This window comes from Myotis lucifugus, unplaced genomic scaffold, assembly GCF_000147115.1.
Source record: "Myotis lucifugus unplaced genomic scaffold, Myoluc2.0 scaffold_25, whole genome shotgun sequence".
Taxonomy (NCBI): Eukaryota; Metazoa; Chordata; class Mammalia; order Chiroptera; family Vespertilionidae; genus Myotis; species Myotis lucifugus.
In genome coordinates this window covers 5827840-5841441 of record NW_005871073.1, presented here as the reverse complement: position 1 = coordinate 5841441, position 13602 = coordinate 5827840, and the positions used below count along the sequence as shown (strand labels likewise).

At 39.4% G+C, this 13602-nt stretch overlaps 1 pseudogene; it reads right to left on the bottom strand.

Annotated features, from left to right (window-relative positions):
• Positions 1-10208: 10208 nt before the first annotated feature.
• LOC102423658 lies at positions 10209-11468 on the bottom strand (annotated as a pseudogene).
• Between the last annotated feature and the right edge of the window lie 2134 nt (positions 11469-13602).

The following is a 13602-nucleotide window of genomic DNA, read 5'->3' as shown; positions in this document are numbered from 1 at the left end:
TTCTGGGCCAGCTTTAACTCTGAGGCCTCACTGTTGAAAACATCGATACAATGTTGCGGTCCGGCTGGGTGAAACTGGCTGAATGATAGCCGGTTTCTGGGGTTTTGTTTAGCTTCTTATTTGCAACATAGTACATAGTTGCTTTGAGTTGCAGCTGAGAGGCGGGCAAGTTAGGCGGGGAACATTGGAGTTTGCTATCACTGGAGCAAGCAAGCCTCCCTGCTCGCTTCAGTGCACGGCTGCCGGCCGCCATCTTGGCTGACAGTTAATTTGCATAAGGATATGCTGATTAGCCAATGGGAAGGGTAGCGGTCGTACGCTAATTACCATGTTTCTCTTTTATTAGTGTAGATTATTTTAATTATGGATGACAAGTGTCATGCCAATTCTAATTGGTTAAAAGAGTTGCCTGCAGAGCTGCATAACATTTGCCCAAGATCATAAGGAAGGCATGCAGGATCCCTCAGTAATGCCTGAGAGAGAGGAGCAGCAGAACACATCACATAGCTGCATCCTGGGTCTAATAGCATGACACAACAGCACTTCCCGCCTCTCCTGAAATTGAGACCACATTCAGACATGGAACAAGTAATTGTAACCACATTCAAATTGATGCTGAGGCAGTTAAGGTTGCTGAAGTTCTTAGTTTGGGAGGAAAAAACCCCCACAATGTATAGTTTTAATAACTGATATATAAAAAGCTGAAATTTTAAAAAAGCATCAACATCACATCCTAGAAGCTATTTTAAAAGTTATTACAGATTTTCTGTTTTTGATGGAAACTATCTCATTACTGCCAAACAAATATATTTATGAAATATGTGGAGCCATAGAACCTATGGTGTTTCATGCATGGCTAACATCATCTCCAACTGCTATTTGCTAATTTTTGCATTGTTTTATGAACTGAAATTGGTATGCTACATGAAAATGTCTTTAAAAATATTTAAATATATAATTATGTCCAAATATTTTTTAATCTTCTTATTTTAATCCATGATATAACCTGGATTTCCTCATAATTTCCAGAAGTTACAAAAAAATCACTTGTAAGTGAAATTAGGCAAAATTACTTTTTGTCACTTAATTCTCTATAAAGTTCATTTGGAAATTAAAATTCTGTAAGAAGAAGACAATGGTGGTTAAGTTAAAAGGATACGTTAAAGTTCCTCTAGCTACATTCTAACATTACCACATAACCTCGTTAACATTTCACAGCCAGACGACCTGAGTTCCAATCCCAGCTCTGTTATGTCCTACTCGAGGGGCCTCGGGCACATTTCTTATCCTCTCCATGCTTCAGTTTCCTTAGCTGTACAAAGTAGACATTAATACCAGATAGAGTTGAATAGGGGTTAAATGGTTACTGTATTTAAAGTGTTTAGACTCAGTCCCTGGAACATAATAGGGACTTGGTTCAAGTTAGCCATTTTATTAAAATCTATACTAGGATAATTACACACACACACACACACACACACACAGAGAGACACACACACAGGGTAATGAGGTGAAATCACCTAATATTCAGTATGATAAATAAACCATGTATAGGGTGTCCCAAAATTCATGCAAGATTTGAATTTTGTGTGAGCATTAACAACAACAACAACAACAACAAAAAAAAAAGCCTAATTTTACTTGGTTTATTGAATCAGATTCTAATATCTGTTGCCCTTTGATTTCAATCCCCTCAATTTGATAAGCATTACCAAGTACCAATTATGGCCCAGGAGCAGGGACAATGAAGACCAATGAAGACGTATGTGCCAGCAAAGCCGTGGAGGCCATTTGCCCGATGTGCTATTTCATATATAACTTTATACTGTATATTTTATGAATCAATAAAAAAATTACAATTTTTAATTATAAACCTGTGTTTTCTATCAGAATTACTTCTTGCATATATCTACTTCTCAAACTATAAACTATTCCTAGTTTTTATATAAAAATTTTTCTGAACAAGAAACCTGGATTTAATATTTTACTACTTACATATACACAGTGCTATTAATATACTCTGTTGGTGCCAAAACTGTCACATCCCCAAAACATGTATTTGAGAGATTTTGGTAAGTGAAAACCATGCTGAGATAGGCATGAGTGCATATGGTTGTGCCTGGGCAGTCCAGGTAGAGTATAAGTAGAAGATAATGCAATTATGATCTAAAGACATTTTCTTATAATTGGTTTGTCTGATAATTTACATATGGGTACTATTTATGGTAAGTGTTTGCATTTTGTTCTACTTGGCAACTCATTATACTGCTGTGACACTTTACACTAATCACTAGTAACTGATTATGACATTTTTCTGGCCAATGAAAAATTTGTTCTGTACTGTGAGCTTAGACAACATTATACCTGAAAAGCACACTTTTATTGCAATATTGAACTAATGGTAGTAAGCTGTGATGATCCAAAACTATCTCACTTTTTTTTACAGTTGTGAGTACACAAAACAGTTATTTATTTACTAGTAGCTATTATTATATTTTTATCATACAATTACTGTATTTTATTTTTTTATTTTCTTTATTGATTAAGGTATTAAATATGTGTCCTTATCTCCCCAGTGCCCCCCACCAGCCGCTCATGTGCTCAACCCCTGGTGTCTGTGTCTATTGCTTAGGCTTATATGCATGCATACAAGTCCTTTGGTTGATCTCTCCCCCTTACCCCCACCCTCCCCTGTTTTCCCTCTGAGGTTTGATGGTCTGATCAATGCTTCTCTGTCTCTGAATCTGTTTTTGTTCATCAGTTTATGTTGTTCATTATATCCCACAAATGAGTGAGATCATGTGATATTTATCTTTCTCCAACTGACTTATTTCGCTTAGTATATGCTCTCCAGGGCCATCCATGCTGTTGCAAATGGTAGGAGTACCTTCCTTTTTACAGCAGCGTAGTATTCCATTGTGTAGATGCACCACAGTTTTTTAATCCACTCATCTGCTGATGGGAACTTAGGCTGCTTCCTAATCTTAGCTATTGTAAATTGTGCTGCTATGAATATAGGGGTGCACATATCCTTTCTAACTGGTGTTTCTAGTTTCTTGGGATATGTTCCTAGAAGTGGGTCAAATGGCAGTTCCATTTTTAGTTTTTTGAGGAAACTCCATACTGTTCTCCACAGTGGCTGCACCAGTCTGCATTCCCACCAGCAGTGCACAAGGGTTCCTTTTTCTCTGCATCCTTCCCAGCACTTGTCATTTGTTGATTTGTTGATGATAGCCATTCTGGCAGGTGTGAGATGGCACCTCCTTGTCGTTTTGATTTGCATCTCTCAGATGATTAGTGACTTTGACCATGTTTTCATGTGTCTCTTGGCCTTCTTTATGTCCTCTTTCAAAAAGCATCTATTTAAGTCCTTTGCCCATTTTTTGGTTGGATTGTTTATCTCTCTTTTGTAAAGTTGTATGAGTTCCCTGTAAATGTTGGAGATTAAACCCTTATCTGTGATAACATTGGCAAATATGTTCTCCCACGCAGTGGGCTTTCTTGTTGTTTTGCTGATTGTTTCTTTTGCTGTGCAAAAGCTTTTTATTTTGATGTAGTCCCATTTGTTTATTTTCTCTTTAGTTTCCATTGCCCTAGGAGCTGTATCGGTGAAGATATTGCTTTGGCATATGTCTGAGATTTTGCTGCCTGTGGATTCTTCTATGATTTTTATGGTTTCCAGCCTTACATTTAAGTCCTTTATCCATTTTGAGTTTATTTTGAGTATGGTATAAGTTGGTGGTTTAGTTTCATTTTTTTGCATGTATCTGTCCAATTTTCCCAACACCACTATTGAACAGACTATCTTGACTCCATTGTATGTTCTTGCCTCCTTTGTCAAATATTAATTGAGCATAGTGGTTTGGGTCGATTTCTGGGTTCTCTATTCTATTCCATTGGTGTATATGTCTGTTCTTGTGCCAGTACCAGGCAGCATTGATCCTAAAATCAGTCTAGGACCGTGGCCGGCAAACTGTGGCTTGCGAGCCACATGCGGCTCTTTGGCCCCTTGAGTGTAGCTCTTCCTAAGCCTTAGGAGTACCCTAATTAAGTTAACAATAATGTACCTACCTATATAGTTTAAATTTAAAAAATTTGGCTCTCAAAAGAAATTTCAATCGTTGTACTGTTGATATTTGGCTCTGTTGACTAATGAGTTTGCCGACCACTGACTCTAGGACACCCATAGGAACACGGCATCTGCAATCAGAAGGCCCTAAGTTAGAATTCCAGCTGGGTATATGCTCCTGTCTCTCATCCTGATAAAGTGAGGTATCAAACCTTTGTAGGGGTCATTTGTCTTATCTGGTCAAGGGAGATTCAAAGCAGAGATGTGCTAAGAACCGAGAAAGAAATACTTGAATACTTGGTTCCTTCCTTTTACAACTGTTCTAGAAAACAGTTCTGGCTAAGATAGATAACCAACATGTTCAAATGAGCCTGGGCTGATTCACTTCAGTTGAAGTGGAGAACTGAAGTGATTCTTGTAATTTAACCAGAGAAAATAATCTCAACTATTTAAATATTTCAGGCAAAAGAGTTTCTTGGGCCTGAATTATGAGTGGTTGCCCTGTGCTCCACTCTACCTCACATGAGTAAACACAGCCCAAGTGTGTAGCAGCGATTTTAATGGGCTCAGTCAGGCTAAAACTCTAATGAAATGGTTGCAAGATAAAAAGCCAATAGCATTTTAACTCCAAGCCGATGCATTATGGGAACTAAAAAATCACCTGGGAAAGATCAGTAGAACCAATTAGATGGACAGAGAAATTGCTAATGATCAGCTAAAATATATGTTCATGCCTGGGATGTTACTGTACAGGTGTGGGATTCAATTTGACATTTCTCTTAGATTTAATGTCTGACATTTGTGTAACTTCTGATTAAAGCAGAATAATGATAATTAGATGAGAAAGAATCTGTTGTTTAATCTCTAAAATTTTACTACATTCCTATATACCATAAACTTCACTACATTGACATTTAACTATTTTTTTTTCTTCTGGCTCTATGAAACATGTATCAACAGAAGCTAATGAACCGTATTATATATCTGCACATTTTTGAGATTGATAGTCTAGGCAAAACATGAATATTAATAGTCCCATTTTAAAAATACATACACAAGGCTGATATGCAGCCAGTATGTACTAATGTGGCACTACTATATTTTCTATACCAGTGTCCTTTCTGATGCATCAGTACCATTATCTTATTGGTTGATGTCTCTGTGGTACAAATTGATACAATTTCAAATATCACCCTAGTTCACAAGTATCATAAAAATAACTCCTTTTAATGGTATTTATGTCCTATATTAAGGGTTTGGGAATGGTTTAAAATGTAATCATCAAAAACCCTTTTAACATGGAAAAATTAATTTATCTGAAATAATATGATAAACTTTTATTAAAATGAGAATTTCTAGATATTATTAGTTAATTACTGGTTTGGTATCCACCTCACTGATACAATTTAATTAATCATATAAATATTTTCAATTGAATAAAACTTCACTGAAAATATTCACATATGATCAAGTTATTTTGATCTGATTATTTAATTATCCAATTTAGGTTGCAAGAATACAGATGCAGTGCAAACTTAAATACTTCAGTTTTTCTGGGTCACCTTTTTATAACTAGTGTCTTTTATTTTTCATAATTTTTCTCTGGTTTTTATTCTGTATGTCTACTAAGTCACATTCAAGAAATCTGGCTGGGGAACGGGAAGAAGGCACTAATTTGATCTATTAACTCTGAAACACATTTTAGGAGCAAGGTTTCTCTTTTTGGAAAAGTTTACTTGAAAAAATAGTTGGGCAAAGTTGGGGGATGGATATGGGGGATATCTATAATACTATTAACAACTAAAAATAAGGAAAAGAAAAACAGGGAGTCTAAGCAACATGGCAAGAACCCACGGGCTTGATGGTAAGAGGTGGCAGCAAAATATTACCAGGGATGGCTGAGGTTCAAGGGTATTAAGTCAATTCTATTTCATGTACTGTGCTTCATAACCATTGCCATTATCCTCAAACGTTTAGTAAAACTCACTAATGTGGAAGAGCAAAAAAGAAATAAGTAATACAAAATAATAATTTTGAAAAAAGTTGTCTCATATCCAATAGAAGTGCCATTCGTTAATTTATCATTTACTGATAATTCCTTCTCAATCAGCTGACATGCTTCTAAAATACAACAGAGAATTTTACTGATTCATACCAGAGAAGTATCTGAGAAAAAAATACAATTCATTGATGTTTTGAAGTAGGAATCTATGTCACTTTCACTTGAGCAGTTAGGGAACTGCTCTCCATGCTTAGATTTAGAAGTGAGAAAGAGAAGCAGTCAAGATCCAAGTGGCTAGTAAAGATATATAAGGACACTTCACTCATAGTATCCACTAGCAAATTCTAAGGTTGTATATGGCTATGTTTATTCAAGGATAAGTAAGTACAAATATGGAATGGGGGATGGGTAGATAAGTACATATGAAACTACACTAAAATTTTACAAAACTGCCTGTTTTGGATGCTTACATTCTAAATATATATATATATATATATTTCCTTTACTTATATGATCCTACAAAGTAGATATTATTAGTCACATTTCACAGATAATAACTGTAAAATTCAAGTAGCTTAAAGTGCTTCCCCAAAGTCAAAAAGTTGATAGGTGACAAGGATAACATTTGTCTGAGGTCTGCCTTTATCACTCTTCTAATGCATTGGAGACTGAGAATACCTCCAGAGTAATTTTTCTATGCAAAAAAAGTAATACAAATTCAGAAACATACTTCTGAGATTATTTTAAAGTGTGAAATATATGTTTTTCTTTCTATGAACAGGGATTCAAGAAAAGAGAAGAGATTAGTATGGAGACAGATGTGCCAAGTAAGTAATGCAAAGAAATTCAAATGTAGTAAGGTAATATAAATCTCCATTGCAGTTAATAAGCAGCCAGATATCAGCTTTAGAAAATGAAATCAGTATGTTGATTTGATTTTATGTTCCTTTTACTTTCCAACAATGCTCCCAGATCTGATGTTAAGCTCCACTTTAGCCATTTTCTCAAGTCCAAGCAAATTTTCCTTCCTTCAGATTAAATTTGGTTTTACTACATCAGGGTTTCTTAACCTTGGCACTATTGGCATTTTGGGCCAGTTAACTCTTTAGGAATGGGGCTACAGCCTGACCTCTATCCACCTGATGCCAGGGGCACTGGCACTGCCCTACCGCTTCCACAAGTTGCAACGAACAAAAATGTCTCCAAAATTGCCAAATGTCTTGGGGAGCGGGGAGTTGGGAGGACAAAATTGCCAAGGTTGAAAACCACTGTATTAGTTCAACAATGAGGAATTAATCATTCTTTTCTTTTGATTCACTTTGAGTGAATCACACACACAAAAAAAATAAGGAATCAAACTTTGCTACCCTGTAATGAACATTCACTATAAGCACAAAGTAGAAACAAAAGCAAATTTATTTTTAACACAATTAGGAATTCCTCCACACATGCTGTGGCTTTCCTATTTCAACTGTTGCCTGTACATCTCTGGATCTAAAGAAATAGGAATATTTTGAGGAAATTGATAGAGTTGGATATAACAAACAAGGTAACATACTAATTTTATATTAACCAATGGTACTAAAAAGATCCTCTATGCTTCCTATTGAGGTGTGCACCAAGACAATTCTTAAAGTATCAACAGAATCACTGTATAAGTCCAACTTTCTATGGAGTTTTAATACTATTTTCCACATTCTATGTAGAAAAAGTTATACTTGGGACAATGTGACATATCAAGTTATAGCCTTTATGCCTAAATTGCCTTAAAAATTTTTATATATTAGTTTTACTATTGTTTCTGTAGTGATTTGCTCCAGACTACAAGTTACCTTGGATAATATACACATAAACCCCTCACATCTTCCATTCTCTTTGCTATGTTATATATATTTATGAGTTCACATCTTAGTGGATCCATATCTTGCTCTGATTTCTCTGGAGGAGTGATGAGTTTGACTAAAGCTTTGCAAATGGCTTTGAGGCCTTGAGCTTTTGTAGCCTCTTCTATACTTTCTTCTTTATTCTTCTTGACATTTTTTAAACAGAGATGATAGATTTTCATCAGTAACCCCAAATTAAAGAAAATGGACTTAGAGGTTAAGAAAACACTTATGGAGAAACTCTGAGTCTTCTTAAAGCAAACAGAGAGAGCCCAAAATATTAACTGTAATTAAGTTTTTCATTTTTCTAAATATTCAGAGCAATGGTTTTAAATGAATATGTACCATATACCATGATATATGCATATATAGTCCACTTATCATGCCTTCTGGGTCAATTACTTAGCAAATAAAGCAAAAATTCCTTTTAGAGTTATAACATAGCCTAACTCTGAAGCCTACATTTATTGGAATTAGCTTTATTCTAGATCTGACTGAAAGCAAATGTTATTATCCCTAATGTTTATAAAATAGTACCATTTCTTATTAAAATGTCCAAAGATTTACATAATTTTTCATACATTCACATCTGCACATCATAATAGGATAGAGGAGCTATATCCCAGCAGCACTGATAATCCCCACCTCTACTCTAAAATACATCGTTCTCACCAGATCACTAATATTTCACGGTCTTTGAATGAATCCTTCTTTATATATTAACAATGTATTTTTCAGAGAAAAATCCAAAGCAATCTCATGTTTCTATAAAATCACAGTACAAGTAAGGTGCTGTGTGCACGTGCATGTGTGTGTGTGTGTGTGAGAGAGAGAGAGAGAGAGAGAGAGAGAGAGAGAGAAACACAATTTACTCTATTATTAGGTGGAATTTCTTTGTTTTCTTTTTTTGTTAATCCTTACCTGAGAATATTTCCCCCCATTGCTTTTCAGAGAGAGAGAGAGAGAGAGAGAGAGCGAGAGAGAGAAACATCAATGTGAGAGAGACACATAAACTGTTTGCCTCCTGCATGTGCCTTACCCATGACAGGTAGTGAAGTGGCAACCCATATACATGCCCTTGACTGGAAATTGAACTGGAGACCTTTTGTTGCTAACCACTGAGCACACGGGCCAGGGCAAAGTGGAATTTTTTAAATGCCATATTGAAGCAAGTTGCCCTTTCTAGTTGTAACTGAATACTTTCATCCAGAATCTATGATGATCAGTCTCTGTGAGGATGATGAGCTACTTCTGAGGTTGTAATGAGCACTAGGGGTACAAAATGGAAGCCACAACTATCTTTTGAGTGAGAAAAGAAATAATTTCAAATCAGAACAAATGTCCTGAAGCTGCTCCATTGTATCCAGGGATTTGCAAGTTTAACTAGACCTTTCTACACTTAAATAGTCAAACTACTCAGAGACGAGGTCAGTCTTCTCTGAAGAATTTTTGCAGGATAATAAAAGCTACCATATATTCAGAGCTTATCACGTGTACTCAGTGTTACATGCTCTCTTTACAAACCAGTGAATTAGGAGTAAATATGTTCATTTCACAAACAAGGACCTGATGTTTAGAGAGGATAAAAAATAACCTGCCCAAGGTTACTCATCTACTAAGTAACAGATGTGGAACACTAACCCACATTCTTCTGACTCCAAATTTATGCAATTAGGAAAAAAAATAAAAATCTACATAAATATTTAGAAAAAAAGTTAAAAAAAACTTCGGATATTTTTAAATATATCTTTGTTTAGTAATAGCTTTGGGTGTTGGTACAATAATAACAACAGAAATGATACCTAAAATCTACTCTGTCAGCCTTTTCTACTAGTAAGTAATTTACATGCATAAATTCATTTAATTCTCCCAACACCTTTTGTTCTGGGTCCTATTACCATCTCCATTTTTAATACGACAAAACTGACAAAAGTAAAAGTGTAAACACTCAAATAATAGTTTTCCTTCAATTTTAACCTTCAAAATAGAAGCAAAATTTTGCATTGCTATAATTAGGGTTCATTTTTTAGTATGATTTGACTAAAATATATCATAAAACAAAAATAAGTACATTGCCAGTAGAATAACTATATTAAGCTAGAGGCCCAGTGCATGAAAATTCATGCATTGGAGGGGGGGTCCCTTAGCCCAGCCTGCCCCCTCTCACAATCCGGAAGCCCTCAGGGGCAGGAGGTGCCCCGGCGATCAGGGGAAGGCGATGCCCCATCACAACCGACAGTTGGACATGCCTCTCTCAATGCTGTTGCTGCTGCTGCTGTTGCTCCATGGCATCTCTGTACTGTGGTTCATACTCACCATGCTGGGGTTGTGCCCTGGGTTCATGATATTCAAGGCCTGGCCCTGGGGGTTCAGGCCTCCCATTGCTTGCTGCTGCGGAGGGACAGCAGGTCATGGCCCACTGGCTTGCATGGCATTCAGATTCAGCAGGCTTGGCTAGACTGAAGACCGGGCTGGCTGGCCACTTACTTGGCTGTGTGCAATTTGATGAGAGCTGCCATCAGCTGAGGGTTTGACACGTGCTGCTGCTGGGGGAGCTGGGAGACTTCAGGGTCCGCAGCAGGTCCTACAGGGCACCTGGAGAGATGTTCTGAGGTGGCTGCACCCTGGGTCTGCATAGACATCACGGGTCTGGGCATGCCTCACATTGACTGTTGCTGGGGGATGGGTGCCGGCTGCCACTGCCGGGGCTCGGGGGGCAGAATAACAGGCCCACTGATCTGGTTGGGTCACATTCAGGCCCACGAGGGGTGACTGTGCCTCAGGGGCATACCGTTGTTGGTGCTCACCCAGTACAGATGCTGCTGCTGCTGTGCCTCACGTGCAATCTGCCGGGCGACTCCACTGCTGCAGGTGGGCCTGGGTGGGGGCGGTGGTGCTGGCACCTGGTTAGTGGGCTTCCCAGTGCAAACTGTGGTCGGGGGCTGAGTTCTGGCCATGCTGGAGAAGCCGGCTAGTGACATGCTCACAGGCAAAGTCTGGGACAGAGTCAGGGGCTGTGGTGTCCAGGGTGTGGTGGGATGCAGTGTGGGGGACCAGGGTGGTGCTGAAGGAGGGGAAGGCAGACTCAGCTGAGGAAGGGTGTGGGTGTTGATGGTGGCATATGCTGGTGCATCAGCTAAGCGTGCTTCCGGCAGTGCTGTGTCTTCTGCTGACAGAGCTTCTGCTTGATGTTGAGGTAGTAGGGAATGGGGCATGTGTTTTCTTGGCAGGGTTTAGCATGATAGCATCAAAGGGCTATGAACTACCTTCACACTCTGCAATCTCCATTGGTCTTGCGCCTGCAGCCCTTGGAGTGCTGCACAACCCACCTCATCTTCTGGCAGGACGGCTGCAGGCAGTTGGTGTCGCGGTACTGGCGGGCATGCCTCAGGGACTGGATGCAGCACTGGATGGCCTGCTGCCACCACTCCCGGAGGCTCCTGAACTGCAGCTCACCCGCCACCCCTGCAGGAGCAGAGGCAACCCCGCCTCCTCCACTTCCACTCCCCCACATCTTCCGGTCTGGCTCCGCAGTGGCAGTTACCGCCTCCTCCCCAATGGCTCCCTCGGTGTCAGTGCTGTTTCCTGAGCAGCCAGCAGAAGAGCTCTCAGGACCCCCTCCTACCCGGACTTGCCAAGAAACAGGCTGTTTTGAAGCCAACTTTTATTGTACTTGCTGCGGCGACAAAGCAAGCATTCCTCCAGGCCGCTTATGCTGCCCTCTCTCAGTGATCACCCCCCGGGACTGGAGGACTCTTGCGGGGCTGAGAGGACTGGGTATCACCATCTTTGTGACAGAGTGACAGTTAATTTGCATATTACTTTTTTATTAGATAGGACAGTGGTCGGCAAACCGCGGCTTGCGAGCCATATGCGGCTCTTTGGCCCCGTGGCATGGGCCACAAAGTTTCAATCACACTGTACGTGCGTGCCCGCATGTGGTATTTTGTGGAAGAGCCACACTCAAGGGGCCAGTTTGCCGACCACTGAGATAGGATGTGTCTTACTGAGTAAGATAAAACAGCATTTAGAGCCAATAGTGAAATCCCCTTTCTCTCCTGAAATCTTGAGGAGAAAGTAAGGCAATGAGAAGTAGGAGAGGGTCTTCACTTCAGTTCTGACCTGATAGCTGGAGGATCTGCTGTGTGAGATGCCTTTCTTTGGTAGAAGGAATATATGGGAGGAGAGAAGGAGAAAAATGGAAAAGACCTATGCTCTGTTTTTGTTCCTCACTTCCATTTGTCGTATTAGATCCTTGTTCTGTGAGGCAGGTATACAAGTCTCTCTATCTCTGAGAGAAGAGGTAAAGATCTGAGCAGCCTGAGGGGTCTATGACTCTGGGTCCCAGAGACCTTGAGGAGATAATGTTAAGACCATGAGTATCTTGACCCTAATATCAAAGAAAAAAGCAGGCCAGGGCTGAGTCAATGAAACCATTTCTAATTTTTTTATGTTTCCCAGGTAACCAGGGAATGGGTCTTTTTTCATTTCATACATGCCAGGCATTAAAAAGCACCAAGGACTTGAGCAATGTGAATGCATTACGCAGACATGTATAAATTACAGAAGTTATCCTAGAAATCACTCTGTTATAGAATATAAATGACATAACTAAAGCTAGAGAAAGGAGGAGATAGTGTTTAGTCCCACAATTCTAAAAGGGTAGGGAGTAGGGAAGTATTACTGGGGCCCAGAGTAATTAAGGCTGGTAATTAAGGCAGGCCCAGAATTGGAGTGTGTGTGTGTGTGCGCGCGCGCGCGCGCGCACGTGCGCGCGTGTGTGTGTGTGTGTGTGTGTGTGTGTGTGTGTGTGTGTGAGATTTTTAAAAAAATAAGAAATCAGGAGTAATCACAAGTTAGCAAAAAAGTAACTGGAGTAGTCACCAGTTAACAAAACATCTAGGTAAGTTCTAATTTACAAAGCAGTTCATGGTACATGAAAAGAGAGTAAGAAAAAAAAATAGACCGGAAGCAAAATACAGATAAGAACTCAATACAAGTGAATTTCAGAATATATGGAACAAGGCAGATGATTCTAAATAAAAGAAAAAAAAAGCCTGCTCAGAAATGTGAATTATTTTCAGCATTGTTGGTCCTGTCCTTTCTTCCAGGAAGGATTTACCCAAAGGCTTCGGGGCCCCTTCTGGCCACAATTAACCCTGAGGCCACCCACAGGCGGTAGGTGTTATAAAGTCAGGCAGAGATCAGACATCTGTGAAGGAGAATCAGAACTCATGTATGTCATGCCTAAAAATGCCCTTTCCCCCTTCTGCCTTCCCCAACTCTAGGTCACACTTTTCACACCACAGCTGATTGCACTATTCAGTCTGCCTAGGGCAGTGGTCAGCAAACCACAGCTCGCGAGCCACATGCGGCTCTTTAGCCCCTTGAGTGTGGCTCTTCCACAAAATACCACATGCAGTCGCACACATACAGTGCGAAGTTGACTTAAAATATTAAGTAAAGTTTATTAAGTTAATTTTAGGGAACGTTGTGGAGTGAAAGAAGATGTCGTGTGGAGGATTGAGAAAGGTATTTTGAGATGGTTTGGACATATAGAGAGGATGAACGAAAGGAGATAGACGAAACAAGTATATAAGACAAGTGTGGATGGGAAAGTTGGAAGGGGTCGACCTCAGCGAAGGTAC